Below are 24,562 nucleotides of genomic sequence, written 5' to 3'. Positions count from 1 at the left end.
AATTTCCCCAGTGTTGGCCATCAGGTTCTTGGTCCTCAAATATTTAATCTGGCCCAGACTATAAGTTCCTACCAAACCTCGTCCCCATACAAACTACACAAAATGCTGCTATACCAAACACTACAATGGGAGGAATACCTCAGTTGAATAGTACTCAAAGTATAATGGTGACTCCACAGATTCATTCTAATATGCAACAAGGAACTAGTTCTTATACTCCACAACAGTCACCATACACTACTAACAATGTTAAATATAACAAATACAAGAAGGGACACAGGCCCTCCTCTGTGGGACACACTTCAGACGCCACTCCATGAAGTGTTTGGAATGTCCCCACAGTGAGGTTTTCTCGCATCAGTTTGCAAGATGGTCTCCTCTCTGAAGGAGAAAGAATAAGTAGATCTTGAACAAATGGAGTGGCCTTGCCGGTCACTGTAAACAGGTGAATGATGGATACTCCATATACAAATTCAGCCATCATTTTACATGAATTTAAAAAAGTATAATGATTTTCGGTAACATTGTCTTTTGGACTAGATGTCTAAATTGATCAAGGGGGAATGTTTAACATGGCCCCTATTGACAGAATAATGGCAGTCGAGGAGCAAACTGGCCAACAAATGTTTGCAGATAAATTCATTAATAACATGCAAAAGGACCTCTGTGATTGTTTAAAATACTGAAAATACATGGGCAAGTAAGAGCTTGTCAGAATTCCTAGTTATGGCCACATTTTGTTCAAAAACAAGAAAGAGGTTTGTTGAAAACAAAAGCGTTAATTCCACAGGCTTCCCTAATCAGGCCCAAGGTACAGGACAGATGGAGAGGGCAAGAGGACGTGGACGGTGGGTTGGCAGAGTACAAACAAATACTCCTGCGAAACAAGGAATGAGAATCATAGGATATAATACCTGTGCATTTTGTAAACAAGAAGGGCATTGGAAAAACACTTGTCCAGACCTACAAAATTCTGGCCAAGGAATGGAAAGAGGAATGGGAAATAGGAGAAAACAGGGAGGAAGAGGTGAACACTCTAGACAAGATTTTGCTGCACATTCTCAACAACGGATGCGCTCTAATTACTTTGATACAACACACATGGACAGATCATATGTGGTAGATGACCATATAGAAAATATAGACTAGGGATGCCCACGAGAGGGAGAAGTGAGATTGGCAATTCCAGTAGATCAGTGAGGACCATATGTAGACATACAGGTGTGTGTTGAAGAGCAGCCTTTTTGTTAGACACAGGAGTTACCCGCACCTCTGTCATCCACAGCCATTTTCCTGGGGCTCCCCTCTCTGGGTCTATTAATACTTCACTTGGATTTGCTGGAATGCCCGTACGAAGCCCCATATCAAAGCCTTTGGATGTTACTATTGGACCTTACAGTTTTCCCCATTCGTTGATTTTCACTGAAGCCTGTGACTAAAATTTGTTATGGTTGGGTTTATTAAAGAAAGTGCATGCTCATATTTATTGTTCCCCTGATGGAGTATCTGTGACAATTGTTAATACTTCCATTTCAAAGAGTTACCATGTTCTTTTCGCATCTAATTTACCCCAACAGTTGTCACATATAGATCCGTCTCTTTGAGCTACAGAAAAAAAAATATTTGGGTTTCATAAACATGGAACAAGTCAGGATACGTATTAAAGAAGGCGTATCTTTACCCCTCATGCCACAATACACATTGTGAAGCTGAGGAAGGACTTTTTCCATAGTACAGGACCTCCTTGATAAGGGTATTGTGAAGGAGAGTTATGGTAGTCTCTGTAATAGTTCCATACTTCCCGTCATCAAGAAAACTCCTACTGGACAACAGACAGAATATAGATTGGTTATTAACAAGATAGTAGTACCACAATACCCAGTTTACACCAGATGTCACTACACTGTTCACATGATTTCACCCACTGCCAACTTTTTCTCTGTAAAAGATTTAAAGAATGTTTTCTTTAGTATATCCATTGTGCTCTAAAAAGCAAATTGGACACTTTAAAATTACCAGATGGCAATGTTCTTTTACAATGCATTGATAAACTCCTCATTGCACTTGACACACTTGAACAATGTGACCAGGCCACATCAGAATTGCTGTCACATTTAGCCACACATGAAAAAAAGGTCTCCCTATCCAAGTTGCAATATTGTCAACAGGAGGTGTTCTATTTAGGGAACCTCCTGTCGAAGGGGGGTGGAAGACTAGACTCACTAAGAATATCAATAATTTGCAATTTACAACGCCCACAAACACAGAAAGATGTTTGAAGTTTTATAGGTATTACCTCATATTGCAGACAATGGATACCTAATTATTCCCTCATAGCGAAACCTTTGTTTGCCCTCACTCTCAAAGATGTACATATACCAACCACTTGGAATGATGAATGTGAGAGAGCCTTCTGAGAATTGAAAAAGGCTTTGAGTAATACACCTGTGTTAGCCACCCCAGATTATCAGAAACAATTTACCCTATTTGTACATGAAAAAGAAGGTTTCAGTCTTGAATTATTGACACAATCACACGGAGACAAAAACAGACCATGTGCCTTTTCTTCGTCCAGTTTAGACCCAGTAGCACAACCATTGCCACGTTGTATCAGGACTGTAGCAGTAGTGGTGATAGCAGTAAAACAGAGTGAAGTATATGTACTTGGACATCCATCAACAGTGATGGTACCCCATGCTGTAGATGTCCTACTGAATAAAACACAGACACAACATTTGATAAATGCTAGGTTGACAGGCTACTAACTCACTTTGTTTTCGCTGCATATCTCAATATGTAAATGTTATGTTTTGAACCCGGCAACTATGTTAGTTTTACTTAATGAAGTGTTACCAGAAGAAATGCATGACTGTATTGTCAGAACAGAGCAAGAGACCAAAGGTAGAGTGGACCTCACTGACAGGCCATTGGGAGAGTGGGATGGCGAATTGTATGTTGATGGTTCCTGCTCAAAATGATCTGATGTGACCACAATTGTAGCGTATGCTGTTACTACATGAAGATACTTTACAACTCTGCGCAGGCTGCAGAATTGATAGCCTTGATGCAAGCAGGTGATTTGAGTGATGGTTTAAAGGTTAATGTGTACACTGACAGATAGTATGCTTTTGGTGTAGTACATTCTTTTGGCAGATTGTAAAAGAAGAGAGGGTTTATGACTTCTCATGGAACACAAATACGTCATGTTGAACTCATTGTAAGGTTGTTAAATGCTTTAACGTTACCTGAGAAATTGGCTGTGGTAAAATGTTCAGTTCACAAGAAAATTGAGAACAATGTAGGAAAATGAAAACAGGACAGCAAAAAATACTGCACAAGCTGAGTACAGTATCATGTAAGTGTCAGGGACAGTTAGATGGTTACCAGAAGTTGGCATGATGAACCAGACAATAGATTGTGTAAAGGATATTCAGGACCCATCTACTCTGGAAGAAATATAGTGAAGGATGTTGAATAGACAAGACAAAGAAAAGGAGATGGATGTTACCTAATGATTATGTGAATGCCATAGTTTCCTCAGCACATGTACATATTAGCTCTCAAGGAATAGTGGATCCATTGGATCAAGTATGGCATAACAAGAACATACCAAAATATGCACATTCTCATGTACAAAGGTGCATCATATGCCAGACATACAATGTAGGAAAAGGCAGTCTCGTCCCTAAAGGAAATTTTGCACCACCGGACTTGCCATTTAAAGTCCTGTGAATGGATTTGTAGAAATGGAACCAGTGAACAAGAAAAGGTATATGCTGGCGGTAATATGTACCTTATGTAGTTAACTGAACAATTGGGTTCTATCCATGAACAGGTCAAAGAGGACCTGCCCAGGAGACTTGAGGGCTCTGGACACTCCATCAAGCCAGGAGTTTGGATCTTTGTAAGGAATTTCCAAAGGAAAAGTAGCCTTGAACCCAGGTGGAAGGGCCCCCTGCAAGTTCTCCTGGCCACCCAGACTGCTGTGAAATGTTTTGGGAAGAAGAACTGGATTTATGCATCAAATGTCCAGATACTGCGACTGAGCACATTCCGTACCAAGATCCTTTTGGGAATGGGGAAGTGATTTTAAATAGTGAAATGAGGACACCAGCTGACAATTCATCTTCTCTCCTTGAACCTTTTGATTCTGAGATATATATAGACATAGATATGATTTGAGGAACAGGGTACGGTTGAACGATAAAGAGACGTAAAGGAAGAAACAGTCCCAGGAGGGACTGCACCATATGTCTGTGGTCAAGACGCCAACGTCTGAACCAGTACATAAGCTTGCCAGTAAGGCTTGGAAATAAAGGACGCTGAGGATTATGATATCTTTTGTCTTTTGGAGTAGATAGGGAAAATGACTAGGTATGACAATATCTCTGAGGAGAAAAAGGTAATGAACAAAGAAAAGTCGGGTATCATAATATTTGCTGCACTGATTTTTATTTGTTTACTGATATTGGTGACATTTCTATTACTTGAATGGTACAAAATGTTCGCCTCACGCCAAAAGGGCGGTTTGTCGAAAATGGATTTCTTCACTGGGGGTGAGGGCTCCATTTTGTCCAACCTTTCAGTTCCATTTGGTCGGTGCTACCTTCATTAGCCCTGTTTAATTTCATTTCTGGCAGATGTGCTGGTTTCTTAGAGTTGCTTCCAAAAGTTTGCAGATGGGTTAAACCGCCCTATCTCCTAGAAATGTTATCTCTGTGTTTGAACATCCTGTTCTTGTGGTTCAAAGGTGTTACAGGAAATGTTTGCTTGAACGTGTTTGGAAATTATGATGCATGTATAGTGTGGTAAAGTGTTTTTGTTTTTTTTGCAATAAAAGACATCAAAGGCTGAGGGCAAGGTCAGTTGCTTTGGCCAGACTGTGTCCTTTTTGACACTCTTTGGAAGTGACCCACTGCAGTGAATAAAATGCTATCTTGAAACATAATCTGAATTCTTGTATTCTATCTTGTAGAAAATCAGCCTCTTACAAGAAGAGACTTGTAAATTTATTTCACACTCCATAACAAGTGTCATCACAAAACTACTTTACAAGACTATTAGATCCATCGGTTTGATATCATTTCAAAACCAGAACGATCCAAAATAAGTCTGCTGTTTTTGGCAGCTGCAAACCAATCGTAACCTGGACAAAATAACTTTTCTATTGGATACTACTTTCAGTTGCAGATGGCTTACCTGCGAAATAGCCCAGCCACATGCATGGGATCACAGAATTTGGTTTCATCCTCTCATGGTGACAAAGAATATCGCTAATGTCCTAGAGTGCCACTTTGGTGCTGGTTGGCTGTAATGATAGGTGAAAACAGACTACGGTACATATTGTCAACCCGTCTGTAGCCTTAAGTTCAGAGGTGGCTCCTCCGCTGTGGTGGAGGAGCGTCACCCCCCGTGAGCAGCAGTCGCTGTAATCCTTTAACAACAAAACAATAATAAACTTTGTTTATTATTGTTTTGTTGTTAAAGGGGAGGGACCATGGGGATTAATGAGGGGGAGTGCACTGTGCACTCCCCTCAGTGCTCATGTGTGTTTGGCCAGCCATCTCGGGACAGCCAAATACACATGTATAATATTCTCTCTCCAACCCTGCAATGTGTTGCTGGGCTGAGAGAGCAGGCACAGGCTCCCAGTCTGCCTGGGAGCACCTTGGCTGGGTGCTCCTGCCAATCCTAATGCAGGGCAGGCTGGCAGCCTGTGCCTGCCTACAGTGACCAGGAAAGAGGAGCGGCATGGCGGCGGAGCAGGTACGTTTTTTTGTGTGTAAAATTAAACGTTTTTGTGTCCCCCTTTGCGCAGCCCCGGCCCTTTACCGCTCCGTGAGCCTCAACTGGCATGAAGGACCGCAAAAATGGTGCAATAAAATCTATGAGATTTCATTGCACCATTTTTGGCGTCATTTTGTTAAAAGAGCGCACCCATTGTAATCATTGGGCCTCCTTGCACTTTGCTCTATTAGCGTCAAACTTTAGGATACTATTGGAGCAAAGCAGCACAATAGCGGCAACTTTTTTATGCTATTTTTCCTAATAACGCCATGGTGCACTGTATCAGAAATACGGCACACACATGGTGGCATTAGGGAGCGGCAGGGGGGCGCAAGAAAAGTGGTGCTGCATTTGTTGCAGCGCCTCCTTTCTTAAATTCGGCCCATAGTATCCAAATGAGCAAGAGATATGAGTTTTTAATCCTTATACATTTCCAAAGCACAATTAGTTGCTCGGACTACTTCTCTGAATTCAGCTTTGACATCAAACTTGCTTTCAAAAGGTAACACAAAAGGATAACAAGATCTTGGATGCAGTAACAAAAGACGCTGATTGCTTTGCAAGGGCACTCTGAACCAGAAGAAAACCTATAGTTGATATTGTCACAATGGCTGCCAGCATTTCCAAACATCATGAGATTTCTATAGTTTCATGGGAAAAGTAGATTTTTTAGTTTTGCTTTCAGGTGCCTATGCGTAGTGCCTCTTTAAGAGAAGAGAAGCCTTTCATCAAGTGATTCCGAAAGTCAGAGGGCACTGGCAACTTTTTCTTCCCCAGAACGAGTGTGGTTCTAATGAGGTTAGAGTTTTGTGCTTACGTGTACTGCAGCCACGGCCCATCCATTGGGGTGGAGGGGCCACGCCCCCCAACTTTTGCCCCTCAAGAAGAGTGTTTGTCAGGCTGAGCAAAAGTCAGCCTGACAGACTCTTCATCTTCAGGTCAGGCAGCCAGGAGCTAGAAATGTGCGATTTGCACAGGTTCTTGGCTGCCTGGGCTAAACTTTGCTCGGCTGAAGAGGTGACAGCTCCTCTGGGAATGACCTCCTCAGCTTAGCAAAGGTGCCTCAAGGCCCTCCCCCTCGGTGATGAGAGAAGCGTCACCCTTTGACTCCAACCTGGGCACTTCAGGTTTAAGCCCTGAAGCGCCCAGGGCAAGTGTCAATCAGTGACACCTCGACAGAGAGTGGGGTGGGGTCAGGAGTCTCACTGACCCCATCCCACTCTGTGACGAAGTTGGGACTGCTGCCTTCCCTCATTGGCTGACCCTAGGCAGCAGTCCCAACCCTCCTGGGACCTCCGAGGTAGAGCTGAAGGTAAGTGTGTGTGTTTTTCAAAATGAATGTTTGGTGCGTGCATGCATGTATGTTTGCAATATTTGATAATGAGTGCTGTGAATGGATGTGTGTATGTGTGCGTGCGTGTTTGTGAATGACTGAATGAGTGAGTGTGAGTGTGCATGTGTGTCCCGCCCCCTCTCTCCTAAATTTACCAACCGCCACTGGTGTATCGAATCGAGTATTGTGCTTGTGCACTAAGCGCAGAAAGGGGAATGTGTGCCACAGATGAGACACAGCATACAATTGTGAAATACATGGACTCACTCATAATGCATAGAGGCTGGAACTAGGAGTGTAGGAGGTGCTGCAGCAGCATATTCTTGAGGAGTCAGATGAAGAATGAGCAATGGAGATGGTTCTTCATTTATTTTCTACAACATTTACTGTGTCAACAGACAAGATATTTAACTTCTGATAAATTACTGCTAATTATTTTGACATGGAAGGCGTGTTTTTATTTTTACCTTTTGTCACTGCAAAGAGACATAATATAAATTAAGGCTAGTGACACTTTTGATAGGCTGCAGGTGAAGGTGAAAGCATGAATCTGCAGAACTCTAATGGATTTCTAACACGTACGCAAATAAACATAGTTGCTTGGTAAACTATACTGTACAAGTATTCCAAAATATTAACATTTTGGGACATACTAATGTAGCAACATTCTCTGTCGCAAAGCAGTATTGTAGAAGGGTAAAAGAAACCAAACAGCGTTCATTTAATTTTACTCTGTGTAATGTAGCCATAGTTAATAAAACTAGATGCCTGCACATATTTCTGTTTGTGGGAAATCTTAATTTAGCAGTATAAATGTATTTGATATGTTGTTTTACAGTATCAGTGACAAGGTAAAAACACTTCAAGAGAAATAAAGCCTTTGCTCAAATTCTGTTCTCCAAAATTCTTATAATAAATATGTCCAAAAGCAAGAAGAGAAATGTGATACTGTTGGAAAAGCACTAAGGCTCTGATTACAAGTTAGGAGTAAATATGTACAGAGAATCTGGATGGCAGTAATTTCCAGTTTGGACTGGTATCTCTGCACATATTTACTCCTATTATGAGTTGAAACCTACGGAATGGGAAATAAATGTGAGGATCTGTTTTCCAGCAGGAATTCTGCTTGGTATTACCAGTTATGTGTAGTTTAACACACACATTCACCACCTGCCACAAGCAGGTGTTAAAGGGGTGTGAGAGGGTGTACTGTGGGGATGTGGATGAAGAGGGGTTTGAGGGAAGAGGAGGATGTTGTTTGGAAAGCAGCAGCACAGTGTTGTGTTCTCAATGAAAAAATGATTCAAAGAAATGTCACAAGTAAGTGTTTTTTGTAGAATAAGAGAGGTGAAGAAACAAGGTGTTGGCAGCTCAACTCCCAAGCCTCAAATGACAGTTTCCAGATTTGAATCTTCCCCATGAACAAAGTACAAACAACATCAAGAGAACATTCAATCACTTAAAGTTCTCTGGAGTGATAAACTTCTCATAACAAATGCCCCTTTTATATACACAGAACAAAACCACCCAATCCACCCTTCATGCAAATAAACGCAATATAAATAAACAATAAAAACATATATAATAAAAACAAAGCAATAAGGAAAAATGAAATCAACCTTCAACATGAGATTCATCTTAACTTCCATGGCACTTCCCTTTCACAAGCACCTCTCCAAAATATCCACTTTTCTTTTAATACAGTCCACATCCCAAATTACAAGCAACACCAAGAGAACCTTAAACTACTGAAGGTTCCATGAAGAGATAAACTTGTCATAACATTATGTCCATTTTGTACAATGCCAGGTTTGCAAATATGTACCAAGTCTCCCAACAACAACTCAATTAACTTTCGCTTTTTCATCAAAAGAAATCTTCTGTTTAGCCTGCAACTCCTGAACTCTTCCTCTAACAAACTTATCAAAAATTTCCAAGAACACATCTTTACCTAACCATTGGTTTGACTGTGCCTGACATACTATGAAAGCAGGCCTCCTTCCTTTTAACAGTTCAAAAGGAGAAACATTGATAACTGAATGAGGAGTGGCACAGTACAACTACAGCTTCGTCAATGGAACAATGATTGTTTTTAGCCCACCAAACGCATTCTGACAAGACTCTGTTCATGTGTCCTACCGGCACATTGATTGAGGGTGGTATAACATATTGTTCAAATTTTGAAATGCAGAATACTCAAGAACATTTTCCATTTCAGTCTCCAAATCGCTTTCCATGATCTGAAGTAAGAGATTCTGCATAACCCTCTCTGGAGAACACATCTCTCAGAAAGTCTAGTCTTTCTAGAACTAGGTTCTGACACAAATCAGACCTCAGGGCGTATGTTATATTAGCCAAAAAGAACAAAAGTAAAATGATACTGCGTAGGAAGAGTAAGGATAGGGGCCACAATGATGATACTAATATTATTCCAAGGACTAGACGGAAATTTAGTAGGATGTAGTGGAGGAGCACTAACCTTGAAATTCTTCTCTGAACTTATTTGTATATACAAATTATTCCTTTATTAACTGTTCTATATCTTTATCCATAGCTGACCACCAAAATACCATCCCAAGTCTTTTTTTGTCATGGTAGAATCCTAATGTCCTTCATGCACACTCTTAATTAACCTGTCTCAGACACCCAATGGTGGCACTAAACTGTCATACTGCATTAAAGTAGCATCTTCCTCTGAGAGTTCCTCAGCAATCTTTACAAAAGATTCAACACTAAAGTGCACATTTTGTCTTTAGGCCGCCCAGTTTGGACAAACTTGACGACCTCTTTCAAGACATTATCACGGATAGTTGCCTCTTTCCACTCCTACTGCAAACAAGCACTAGTTTCTTCAGCTTCCAATACTAACATAAAACAGTTGTTGACATTATTATTGCCAGACATTAAAGAATCCTCATTAATGGGTAAACAGGGCAAACAATCAGCTCTACAATTGTCTTCTCCAGAAACAAAACATATACCAAACTTAAATTGCAACATTTTGGCAGCTAGTCTGTAGATACGTGGAATGGAGTTTATTTTAACATTCTCACCTTTCAAGTTATACACTAAGGACTTGTGGTCAGCCCGAAGAGCAAATTTCTTACCCCACACATAACACCTGAGCTTCTGTACTGCCCAATAGCACGCTAAAAATTCATTTTTGATTACCAAATAATTAAGTCCTGAATTCCTCAGCCCCCTGTAAACAAAACGAACTGCCTTATCACAGGTTGACTTCTGAGTTAGCACACCCCCAAACCACAAACTGGCATCTACCATTATGACACATGGCAAGCTAGGGTCATATGATTTGAGAGCTCTAGCAGAGGTCATTCCACACTTCATGTGCTCAAATATATACTGAGGGTGTTTGTTCCAACCATATGGCACATTCTTCTTAAACATGTTGGATAGATACTTTATTTTTAAAGCATACTGAGCTATAAATTTAGAATAAAACTCTCACAATCAAACAAAGGATCTAAGTTCATTTTTGTCTTATGGTGGCGAACATTCCACCACTTCCCTAATTAACCCAGGGTGAGGCTTGATACCCTCTTTGGGCATTACTTCTCCTAGAAATTCAATTATGTCCTTCCAGAATTGTTGGAAATGGCCCTTTCTGCAGGGTCATCACAATTGTTTTGCCTTCCTTCTTCTATGTTTTGCTGAATTTGTTTTTGTTGGCCTTAGGACTCTGTGCACTGTACTACTGTTAACCAGTGCTCCCTAAAACTGTCTCCAATTGACATATTTAAGTTACTTGTACATTCCTTGTAGAATGGTATGCCATATACCCAGGGCCCTGCCATTGCAGCATGAATGCAGTGCCACACTGACATGTCGGCTTGGCATTTAAACCCCCTTTTGAAGTCTTATACTACCTTTTTAATACATAGAAGTCACCCCTGAGGTATGCACTAGGTAGCCCAATAGGGCAGGGTGCTGCATAATTAAAAGGTAGGACATGTACATTTACGTTTTACATGTTCTGATAGTGAAAAACTCCCAAATTTGTTTTTCACTACTGTGGGGCCTACCTCTCCTCTTGGTTAACCTTTGGGATTCTTTATTACACTTAATAAGCTGTGATTCCTAAACGAGAGGAAGTAGATATGCCGTGTTTGGTACATATGGAATTGTAATGGTAAATCCTCCTTAATGGTAAAGTCAGAAGTATCATTCACATTTTGAAAATGGCACTTTTAGAATGTTGGCATTTCCCTGCCTTAGCCCTTTGTGCCTACAGCCGGTCTTGGATTACATGACTGGGTGTAGCTGGCAGACAGATTTTGTGAATTCCTCCAGGGCAATCTCACAATAGTGGGATTAGCTGAGCATCAATGGGCCATCAACTGGGAGGATGGGGGGACAAAGCTGAGCACATCCCCACTTGCACCTTAATAGACTGTGTCCTGTCTCCTCACAACAGGCCTAACTACCATGTATTTTCAATGCAGCCAGTTTGGAGCCTGTGCAGGGAAGTCAGGAAATTCTAGGAACTTCAAAGAACATTTCAAGAAATTTCTCCCACCTTCTGGGAGAAGGGCACCAGGGTTTAAAATAGGACTCTCAGACCCACTCTTCAGTTCACTACTGGACCTGTGGAGGAAACCTTAGAGGACTATCTGCTTCTGTGACCTGCTGTGCACTCAGCCAGACTTCTGCTGTACCTGAACGGACTTCTTTGCTGCCTGGAGCCTGCCTTGAACACTTAGAGGTTAGCCCTGCTGTTGAGTCCTGTATCTATACCTGCACACATAACTACCAGTGCTAGTGTGCTGGACTCCTGTTCAGAGCCACAGAAACATAACAGACTCCCACCATCTAGAACATGCACCTGGACCCAGCCTGCCTGAGTCCTGAAGAGGTGTCCGTACAATGCTGGATCCTTGGTTGTGGTACTAAAGGTGACCAGATGTCTATGGTTGGTGCTTTTATCTTTTACATGCTATTTGGAACCTTACATTTTAAAAATGCATAACTCTGGTTCTACTGATTGGATTTTTGTCATTTGGGTGTCAGACAGTTTATTACAATTTATTCTATTTGTCTAAATTGGTTTGGAATTTTTCTTGTGTTGTGTTTTCAATTTGATGCTGTTTGAGTGCCCCATAAATACTTTGTACATTGCCTTTAAGTTAAGTCTGTCTGCTTTTTGTGTCATGCTACACAGGATTAAGCACAGATTAATTTAGTGACTTTTTGTGCAAGGGACTGTGGCTGTCAACCAACAACCCAATTTCTCACAAGAGCTCACACTTGTTTTCTTTTACAACTATTCCCTTTCTGCAAACACGGTGAACACTTTATCCATAATCAAATTGTGTACCTGGAGATCTTTATCGAGTAATACAACACTGCCCTGGAAGACAGCAATCCCACTGATATATTTTAATAATTGGAACATGATTCTGTGAAACACTGATACAGTCGATGCCAACCAAAAGAGCATTAAAAAACCCTGAAATTTACCAATGGGTGAGTTAAATGCAGTGAAGTACCTTGATTCAACTTCCAGCTCCACTTGGTGGCATGCAGCTGATAAATCTGTTGTCGAGAACTAATATATAGTACCCATCCTTTCTAGCAGTTCATTCATCTTGAGGAGAGAATAAACATCAACTCAAAATTATTTGTTGATAGTGTGAAAATCTACTCTATTTGTCTAAATTGGTTTGGGATTTTCCTTGTGTTGTGTTTTCACTTTGTTGCTGTTTGTGTGCTGCATAAATACTTTGTACATTGCCTGTAAATTAAGCCTGCCTGCTTTTTGTGTCATGCTACAAAGGATTGAGCACAGATTAATTTAGTGACTTTTTGTGAAAGGGACTGTGGCTGTTGTTTGACAAGGGCTCACACCCCAGCCAACCAACAACCAAATTTCCCACAAGCACTCAGACTTGTTTTCTTTCACAACTATTCCCTTTCCGCAAACACACTGAAAACTTTATCCATAATCAAATTGAGTACCTGGAGATCTTTAGCGAGTAATAAAACACCATCCTGGAAGCCAACAATCCCATTGACATGTTTTAATAACTGGAACATGATTCTGTGAAATACTGATGCAGTTGACACCAACCAAAAGAGCATAAAAAACCTGAAATTACCAATGGGCGAGTTGAATGCAGTGAAGTGCCTTGATTCAACTTCCAGCTCCACTTGATGGCATGTAGCTGCTAAATCTATTGTTAAGAACTACTATGTACGACCCATCCTGTCTAGCAGTTCATTCATCTTGAGGAGAGAATGAGCATCAACTCAGAATGATTTGTTGAGACAGTGAAAATCAAGACAGACCCTAATTTCACTATTGCACTTGTAGGCTATCATTAAAAGAGACAGCCATAAGGTTACTTCCACAGGTTCAATGATATCGTGGTCACATAATCTGGTTAACTCTCTGTCCAATTCTGATCTCAACTAAATGGTACCCCCATTAACATCCATTTGACAGGAATAACATTATCCTTAACTTTAATACATCATTTGAAACCCTCTTCAAAAGCAGATTTCTCTTTGATGACCAACACCTGTTTTTGTAGCTCCAAGTCTCAAAACCATACCAAAGAAACCATGATGGTCCAATGTAAATTTTACATTGGAGTTTACATACTTTAAATTGAATTACATTTTTAAAGAACCATAACAGCTCAGTTGTTCTTCCCTTGTACGATACCAGGAGGCAGATTCCTATCACCTCAGGTGTTGGATAATCATAGCTATTCCAACCCCAGAATCCACAAGTAGATTTTAATATTTGTTCTCACAACCACATCAATATACAGAAGTATGTATTCATGTAGGTCCCCTTTAGAGATTATTTCATCGGTGACTACCAATAATTGAAAGTCATTCTAAACCTGTTGCTTGCTTACATCCATGGTTCTCTAATGAAAATACTAGATACTTTTGTGTAGCAGGTCTTGGAACTTTGACATACCTCAGCAAAGTGACCTAAATTGCCACGCACTCTACATGTAACATTCTTTGTTGGACACTGGTTGCCACTCTTAATATGACACGTGTGTTAAGCCTAAAAAATATATTGTGTTGTTTATAAAAACTATTGTTTGTTTGTTTATGATATTTAAAACCTGAATTCACTTACTGTTGGACAGCTACTATATTTTTCCCTGGGTACCAAGTTCCTTGACTGAGGCTTGTGATATTTCAATAATTTTAGCCATTATAATAGCTTAACTAAAGTGAAGGATTTCTCATGGTAATCAGTTTCTGCTGAGTGTTTCTGCATTGAGTGATACATTGGTTTCTGGCTACATGACACTGTTATAAAGGTGTGAACAGTTTCTCCTCCTTCTTGTGTTATTTTGGTAAATTTGTGACATATAGCTACCATGCTAAGTTGATGATCAAATTGTTCCTCTAGCTTTGTTTCTACCTCTTCGGTTTCATCCTTTTCTTCTTCATTCTGCAAATTCATTTCTGGAAAATGTTTAAAAATTTCTCTTCCTTCACAAACTTATGAGTGAAGTAAAATATATTTTTTCCTTCCAGGTGAATCGTGAAGCTCCGACTGCTCCAAGATACATTTGAAAAACATTATATCCTTGTCTCCTTGTAATGGGTGGTTGCCCAGTGGTTTCTAAGAATGGTGGAGGAAAATTGACAGACTGCATATTACAACAGTAAAAATATGATTCCTGAAAACAAATATTACAATGAAGTGGGGAATGTAATGTGACAGCAATAAATATAATTGCTAACATAAATCTTTCATCGTCAAGGTGAATTGCATAAAAGAAAAACAAAACCGCAGCATGGAAACACAGTATGATAGTAATTCTAAGTGCTTAAGGTATGTGTGTTATGGTATCAAGGCAGAGTGAAGGTAAAATGTACCAGCAGAAACAAGACCAAAAAGTACAGGGAACTTTGAAAAATCTGAGTTCGGAAGTCCAGAGGTGACGAGAAAGCCACAGCACTAGGCAAAGCATATTAAAACCCTGTGAGAGGCTAGACCCGCAAGCTGAGCTTGCGACATGACTTGAAACTGTAATGCGGTCCAGGCAAAATATTAGTGTCTCCTGTGACACAATGAGAAGTTGTGTTGTGGGGCTGCCAGGTGGGACAAAGCATCACAATGTGGACCATTGTAGAGGTCTGGCATGGGACCACAAGGTGGAGCAATGCATCGGAGACTCTTGTGACATGAAATATACACGTTGACTGACACCGTCAGACAGGAGGTGCGATGCATTTCATTGATGTGCATTTTGGTGACAGGAAATTATGTTGACCAAAACCCCTCTTGGGGTGCACATGACCTGAAGTTGAACACGCTATGTTTTCCTTTTGAACTGTTAATGTTATTGAGTTCTCTGCAGTCAAACATTTGAAAAACTTGTTATACCGCCCTCAAATCAATGGGATGGTAGAACACATGAACAGTGTCTTGTCAGAATGTGATTGGTGGGCTAAAAACAATCATTGTGCCATTGATGAAGCTGTGAGAATGGTGCTATGGTTTTACTGTACCACTCATTGAGTTACCACTGTTTTTCCTTTTGAACTGTTAAGGGGAAGTATATTTACTTCCATAGTTTGTCTGGCATGGATGTGCACATGGTTAAGTAATGATGTGTCCATAGAAATTTTGGATGAGTTTGTTAGAGGAGAGTTCAGGAGTTGTAAGCTAAACAGAAGATTTCTTTTGACGAAAACAGAAAGTTAAGCGTGTTGAGTAACTGGTGGGAGATTTGTTACAGTGTGCAACGCCAACGCTAAATTTGACTCTGAATGTCAGTTCCTTATGAAAACACCTTACCTCTTTTTTGTCAGTATTTGTGATGTCTGAGCTGCAAACATATTGTGTTGTAGATAGTGTGAAATAGAACCACTGAAACATGCATAGGTTTTGTGACTCGCCTCACTTTCATCTCACTGCCAACAGAAGTTGCTCTGTTCTCAATGAGAAAAGTCTTGAGGTGATGCCATAGGTAGGTTTATTTGTAGAATAAGAGAGGTGAATCAACAAGACGATGCCTGCTCAAACCCCAAGTCTCAACTGACAGTTCCCAGAGTCAAACCTTCCCCACATTCCAAAATACAAACAGCAACAACAGAATTTTTAGTTACTTAAAGTTCCATGAGAGATGAACTTGTCATAACAAAGGTGTTCAGACAGGGGCACGGAAATGTGGCTGAACTGCACTGCAGCTCATTCCCAAAAGCATTAAAAGCAGGATTTCCCAGACTTACAATCGGGTTCATTGTTCCCGACCTAGGAAATCAGAGTGCAGGAAGATGGCCCGCTCATGACTGAGTGAAGCAGAATTCATACTGGAATTCTGCTCTGCTGAGCTCAAACTTGTAGCAAAAATGGCAAAGTAAAGACATACGAAATCATTAGGTTCTCGCTCAGTCTTTACACCCTGATTTACTACTATGTTCTGAATTTGCATGTTTGTGTTGTGGATGTTTACATTACTTTAATCAACCTTATGTAATAGTATTTGTCAACTAACGGTATTTAAGTGCTGTTAACAGTTCACGTCTGGTTCCTCAGTCCTATGTTTAGATTGTGCTGTAAATAGTGTTTCAGAAATAAAGGGCCTTATTTAAAGAAAAGTGGGCAGCCCACCAAGCTTGCTGTGTCATGGAGGACCTATTACAACCTACCTAAGGCTTGAACACCCACAAAAAGTTAAGATCCCCACTTGCCCGGTGGAAATCTTTGAATCTTAAATGCATCCGCACGTTTACAGTTGCAGCATGGCACTTAAGGCTCAGAGGAATCCTGAGCAGGTCACTGTAGGAAAGTGGATTATAATGTGGTGTGATTGTGAGATCTCACAGTGTAATAATGTCACAGTCCTTATCAGATCCAGTTAGGTTAAGAAACCCTTATTGCTGTGGCAAAAAGAAGTCAGGATTAATCAAATAAATATATGTAAAGCATTTAGAAATACCAAAGCAACAGGTATGTAAAAAACACAACTCAAAATAATCCAACACCAATCTAAAAAAATAGATTTAAATTTATATTAGACACCAAAATGACAAACATCTATCGAGGGAAACCAGTGATTTGATTTTTCAGAAGGTAAGTAAATTCTTTTTTACAAGATTAAATGAATTGTAATTGGGTAAGCAGTTCATATGCATTTGGCTAATAGGGTTACTCCTTTTATCTTGGATGGGCCACCATAGAGTGGGCCAGTCTGGGGACCACTTAGATCTGGGGAGACAGTTACCTGTCACGTTTCAGCAGTCTTTAAGGCGGTCTACCCAGGAAGTGGTCCTGATGCTGGGAATGGAGGATGCTGATGATGCTGAGATGCTGAGGATGCTGAAAATGCTGGAGATGCTGCAGAGATGCAGTAAGTATTCCTGTGCATCCTAGCATCCAGGAGTGTCAGGTCTGAGACTGAGTCTCAGGTCTCGGTCTCTGACAGTGCACGGAGGGAGTCCAGTGCATATCTAGTTGCCACTGGTCACTTGGTCTCCTGGTTCCAGTGGTCTTCAGTGGTTACTTGTTGGCAAGTGTTTCTTCCTTGCAGGGCAACCTTAGTCCTCTTTGACGTCGGACCCTGGCTTGAGGACACTTCAAGAACATTCAGGCAGGCGTTCCTAGCAGCTGGGCTTTTGACAGGTGCAGGTTTCTTTAGGTTTTGGGGGCTCTAATGCTTAATACATGGCTAGCCACCTAGCCCATCCTGGCACAAGTGGAGCTTTTCCTACAAGTGAACAAAACAGGCACAATCCTCTTTGCGGGTCCCTTGGGCGCAGCATTTGCAGTCCAGTCTTTGGTTTAGCCTCTCTTTGCTGGGTCCAGGGAGGACCAAGGCAGGTCTTCTTCTTTCTTCTTCCAGTCCAGCAGTGATCTGAGGACTGTGGGAATGCAGTTCCACTTTTAGACCATCTTCATGTTTGTGGGAGGGAAGGACTCACTAGCCAATGAGGCAGTAGTTTCCATGAGGTTACCCTTTCTGCTTTACATCACTTCCTGAAGCTTTAGCTACCAAACAATCCAGGATACCACTCTATACCCCAATCCAAGATACCACAAACTTGGGGGCGGTGATCATACAAAAAGAGGTCCTTTCCTACAGTCACTGTCCATTTTGTATGTGAAAAACAAAATAGCAACGACTTTGCCTCACAGAGAGTGTTCTCCCTCTGCATAAGTCCACTGTTTCCTTGCCTGGGTCTGCCATGCCTCACATGGGAGACTAGGAAAGGAAAAAAGACAGGTCTAAGAGTCAAGTTTTCTGACAGCAGGGACAACTGACGCTCTGCCATCAGAAACCTGTAGTTCCTCTAACGCTGGGGAACTCTGAGTTCGGCAGGGCAGGAGCTCTGGTTCTTTCAAACTCAAATGGAAAAGCCAAAATCCTTACCAAACTCTTCACACTGGCTATAAAGAAATAAAACAACTTTGGGTGCATCAAATGTAATATTTGGTTTTGTAAATTAAAGAAATACTTTGTTAAATATAAACAAGCATTTCCTTAAAATAACAGTGATATTTATGGGTACCCATCAGTAAGCGCAATTGAAATCAAATCAGAATCATTAGTAAGTAGCACATTCACACAACAAATATTAGGTAACACAAGTTCCCAGTGCATTATAGATAGTTACTAAATAGCGCAAAGTAATAGTAACCAATGGAAACACATTAATCACAACTCACTTGAGAGACTGAAAGGCTCCAAGGGCTGGTAGATAGGGTCAGATGTGGGTTCAGCTCCTCTGTGTGACTGTAGGGGATGGCGCCAGCTACGTAGTCACTCTGACATTTTCACGCTCCAATCTTGGTTGGCTGGCAGTGAGGACAATTAGTGATGAGATGCTCAACATGGTCTCTACTTTGCAATGATTATGGCCTTAACGTCTTTGCCTGGCACTGTCGTGTTACTGATACAACTACTAGGTAGCTCTCCTTGTTCACATACTCATGTTTTCGGTGGTGGGATTTCATTTAACAAATCAATGCATTCTATTAGTTGTATTATTATTAATTTGGTCTCAAACGTACCACTTGGCTCAAAATCAAACATGGAGTGATCTGAACTTAGTGAACTTAGTTAGTGAGCATCACTTACCATACTTCACAAAAGTTCCACCGTTGGAATAGCCCATGGAAAATATATTTTCAATTCCTGGTGTGGTCACACAATATTCTGAAAATGCAGTTCAGTGGTACTGTATTTAGGGATATTACTTCATAGAGCAGCATAGAGCATCAATATGAAACAATATGAAGAGAAACTATAAAGTAGGGTCAGAGAAATAAGACACCTCAACCAACAGAATTATGGAAATCTCTTTCCGTAATCTTCACTTACTTCTGTATTTTTAGCCATGTGTTCTTTGAATGGAGAACATTTGACAGCGGGAAGAGGGATATGGGAATAGAGAGAAGGAGGGGGAGGAAAGGAGGTAGGGAGAGGGAATATCCTGGTATCCTGTTTCTCCTCTCAGGCACAATCAGTTCATATCTGGTCATGCCAAACTGATGATGTCACACTAATATCAAAATGGTACAGCAACTAGGAGTTAGCTGAGATTGCCTTGGTCTTTTCACGGATGTACATGGACCACATATGGTATTCTATAGGATGGGATCTTTTTACCAAGATAAGGAAGGGTTATAGCATGGTGCTATGTCACCGTCCAGACTGATATCAGTTTTCTTGGTCTCTATTTAAAATATTCCAAGGAAATTTGTGAAAGGTAGCTAAGAAAATATTCTTAACCAAATAAAACTGATTTTTTGATGACCGAGACTCAGTTTTAATGGGCCATTCACTCTATACATATGACAATACCGTACCATGCCTTCCCAGTTTGCACCATTGATCTCCCCGTAATGCCAATGACCAGCACCCTTCCTGTGGAAACTAGGACAGCACCACTACCTAAATGAGTGTAGTTGAGTGATATAAATAATTTGCAGCTATTCAATTTCTGAACGAGAACCATTCTGACTTACTCGACCACCTCTCTCTCCCTTTCTCTTCCTCTCTCTATGTTTCTCTTCGATTAAGGGTTAGCCAAAACCCTGAACTACATTGGAAAGATGAGGCACGAACATTAAAAATAATACGATCTGCTATATATAACAAGTAGGTTTCTTGTGCCTCAAAGTGATCAAGCCAATTTGGAACGATTTCTGACACATTCGAGCATTTATGGAGAGGAAAATATGTTTGCTTTAGTTATTCTATGGTAGAAATGTCAATACAATGCAAAACTGAATTGCATTCTGTTGACCCCGGAATACATTATAGAGGCTAGAACCCCGACCTCGTTGTTAGAATGGCGACTTAATAGACCATCTGCAATTTTTTGATGTTAGGAAAGTCTCTGCCAAATATTTGATTACCAAAGCTAATTTTCAACCACAATAGGAAAATTTGTATTAACAAAAATACCCAGACTGTTTTCCAGTGAGAAACGAAGAATATGATATTTTAAACAAACTAATGAAAAAGATGGAAAATGTGGCATGCGCAGGATATCTGGGTATTGAAATGTACTTAACAGATTCCTAACTATAAAGTGGACGAAAACATATTCCACCCGCATTTGCCAAGTTCATTATCACTGCTTTTCAAAAGAAATTCCACTAGATTTTTATGGTATGTCTGCTTCTACTTGGCCCACAATGGATTTATATTTAAAAGAGCCTTTAGGGCGAAGAGACCTGCAGTAAAAAAAAAATCTAAGACACTAAGCAAGTAGTTGGCAACTTCGCACAAAATCTGCATGATGAACCCTAAAACGATGAGATTTGGAGACGTAAATGTGACAGGCGAAGTGGTTTGGATAACAGCAAAAGTATTAGCCCACCCCCCCCCAACAATTATCAAGGTAAGGTGAAATTTGGAGGCAGTTTCACCCTCATGTTGTAGTAAATATATGTAGTAATTTAATCTGCTACCACTCTGAGTTACAAACTGGACTCAAGGTGACGTATGTGACTTGCTGTGCCCCAAATTATCTAGACTTCCGGATTCACACCCCCGCAGGTGACCAGGCTCTTCTCGTCTAATTTAACATATTGAGCACTATATTATTGTATGCAAGCCTGTGTGTACTGTTTTCCTCTTGTGCGCTTTTGCTGCTGTTTTATTACAGACTCTCTCAGTATATAAACTGAGGGTTTGTGGCACCTCTCCACATTTCTCCTCCTTTCCCTTGTTAACATTTTCTTCTGGGGTGTGCAGCTCAGATGTTCAGTTATAGGGCGGGGATGTTAAGGACATATTCCTGTTGCATCCTTTTCTGAGCCTAGGGTCAGACCCCCTGCTCGTTCACCTTCCCCCGACACCTACTACCCCCCTGCTTGACGTCATTTAATGTACTAATCGTATTCTTTTCACAGCCGAAGATTAATAACCAACATTTTTACTCGAGAGCCCGCATAGGTGGCTGGTAGAATGTGTTACCCTGGCTATTACAACCAGCGCACGCCTTTGGCTGCTCTTCATTGCTTGTGACCTACTCCTCATCGCCTTGGAAAGGACTCTTGAGATCATGCATGTATGTAGTGCATTTTGGTGAGTCATTCTCCTTTTACTCCTGAATGGACCCTATAGATGAGTGGTTCCCAACCTGTGGTCCAGGGACCCCTAGGGGTCCGCAAAGCCTTCTCAGGGGGTCCGCAACTGCTAAGAAAATTAAAAAACATTAACAGATTAGGTCCTCATCTTTCAGTAATGTATCAGTGAGGGGGGAGAGGGTGTCCCTGGATTCCAATAATGATTCTCTGGGGGTCCCCGGGTTCCAGTAGTGATAAAGTGGGGGTCCACAGAAGTCAAAAGGTTGGGAACCACTGCTATAGATCATTTATCTTGATTGCTTGTAGCTAGTGCATCCCTGTGGGTCGCTCCTATATCACTGTGGGGTAGTCTCTTAAGAGCATTTGTTATGGCTACCTTTAAGAGCATTTACTGTGGCTACATTTCTTCTGTGTATGCCTGCCTGTGGGTTATTTCTCGCCACTATCCTGTGCAAGTCCTAAGTCACCGCCCTGTCACTCCTATCTACACCATACAAAGCATTTAACCTAACTACCGGTAACCACCAGTGCACTCCTGTAGGTTGCTCATTTGTAGCTTCTTAATGTGCGTTTAGATCAAGGGAAGGCACATGCTTTTTCATCTGGTACTCTGGCCCTGAAAAGTTACCATGGAACAAGACAGTGAAACATGTTGGCAAGTCCTTCACACAGGTCTTAAACATGACATGTTCTAACCATGTGTGAGTCAATCATTTACATTAAAGATGGTGGACTGACCTGAAACATGTTTAGGAATTTCACACAATGTTCATTAGCGGCTGTTTATCAGTAGTGTTGTGTGTTCAATGAAGAGAAGCCAATCACATGGATGTTAGATACATCACATTAGATGACACTTACTGATGGCACCAAATATAGGTGTTATTCTCGCTTCTTACGAATTTGATGAGTGGATCTTCCTTCTGTAGTCTCCTGGTTGTGAAAACATTTGCCATGGATACCTGAATCCAAAAGTGTGCTGGTTAGTTACTCACCTGTCACTCTGGGGGAACTATATAGACCATTTGCTATGGCTCCATGTATCCACTGTATGTCTTAGGTTTGATGGCCTGTATATTTCCAGTGCAAAGGCAGCAGAGCACTGTAAAGAGTCAAACACAATCATAAAATTAAAGGGTGGTTGAAAATGTAGCTGTTTGTGGCCCATTAATGCTGTGATATAGTGTTCTTTACAGAGGTGCATCTTCAACTCTTTCCTAAATTGGAGAAGTGTTGGAGAGGTTTTGACGGAGACAGGGATGTTGTTCCTGATCCTGGATGCACAGATGAAAAAGGCCTGCTGCTTTGATTTGAAGTTTTTACAATTCTTAGTGTATAGTGCAATGATGTTCTGGCTGCTGATGTGCCACTAGAGGTGATGAGCTTGTCTGCAAGATAAATTGGGTGCTAGATGTGATGGTTCACAACAAGCTGCAAAGACACAGAGGCCTGGCATGAGTAAAGGTACTGAGATCGAGGGTGGACTTCTGTGGTATGGATGTGCATACCAAGCATGCCCTCCATACTACATGTTACTAATGACCATGTACTGGCTTTTAGAGGATTGATGGTGATGGCAGCATACAGGTTTTTAATCATTAGCATCAGACAGGGGTATTTTCCTTGTCCTGGTGACATATGAGTAGCCTACAGGCCTTGTTCTGTAAAATTTCACCAAATAGCTATATCTGCGTCCTCGCACTGGCATTCTGTGTGCATTGTATGTGAGTCTCAACACAAAATGAATCCTGGAGGTGTTTAATGAGCACTGATGCATTACTCCCAATCAGTCACCAAACCATACAATAAATGCATCCTGTCAGGAGGTTGTCACGTTGGTTCAGTCACAAAACAAAGGCAAAAAACAAATATTTTAAGGATGAGAACTCTCACCAACCATGAGGTGGCTTGAATCATGATTTATCTAAAAAGGCCTCTTTATTCAATTCAAGATGGCTCTTTTTCTGTTTCTCGGTCTCAGATTCACTCATAACATCTCACCAAAGTATAGTCATCCAACAGAGTTTCATCTTCTTTTTCAGACAGTTTAGATAAATACACCAATTCAGGTAAGGCATATTTTTGATTCAGCACACTCTTTCTCTTTGATCTCTTGGCAACTGGTGGTTCACTTCCACAAGTTTCAGAATCGATTTGTCTCTCAGGCTTCTCCTCTGTTTCTCAGTAGTTTCTTTCACAAATTATCTTCCTTGGAACATCTTCCTCAACCTTTTGTTCTTCAACCACAGTCTTTGAAAGAGGTTCTTTACTCTTCAAGGAACTTTGACTTGAGCTCAGACTCCAATTTAAACTTAAATTTTGATCATCTTTGTCTTTTCCTGCTCTGTTCACTGTAAGCGTCTTATTTCCTTTGGGGGTCTTTGTATCTTTGATCTTTTGTTGTAATTTCTCACTGCTTCAATCAAAGAATACTTCTTCTTGCTGCCACTGTGCTTTTGCCTTTTGCAGTTCTTCACTCTGATCTCTATATTGAAAGTGGACTTCAGGAAGTTCACGTTCTATGTCAGATCTTTCACTAAACTGAAACTTCACTCCTTCATTTTGTGTTTGCTCGTTGTCTTCACCATTCGCAGTTGTAATTTTTTATTCACACACCTCCGGATTCATGCTGCAAACCTGGGCATGGATTCAAGCTTGACTTTGCATTTGACTCTGTGTGCTTAACCCTGGGTCAGATGATTGATCCTTTGCTCTAGGTACTCTCACTTTCTTTGTGTGAGCAGTGTGGATCCACTATGGTACGCCAGCACACTTCATGGCTGTGTTTGTCGTCAAATGGTCCCATGTTATGGTTCCGTCCCGCACTTGTCTAAACATCCGTTCTGGACATGTTTTCGGATTACAATCCAGTCACCAGGATTATCAATCAATCAATCAGTCAT

The sequence above is a fragment of the Pleurodeles waltl genome, chromosome 3_1 (assembly GCF_031143425.1).
Source record: "Pleurodeles waltl isolate 20211129_DDA chromosome 3_1, aPleWal1.hap1.20221129, whole genome shotgun sequence".
Taxonomy (NCBI): domain Eukaryota; kingdom Metazoa; phylum Chordata; class Amphibia; order Caudata; family Salamandridae; genus Pleurodeles; species Pleurodeles waltl.
This window is presented reverse-complemented; position numbering follows the sequence as displayed.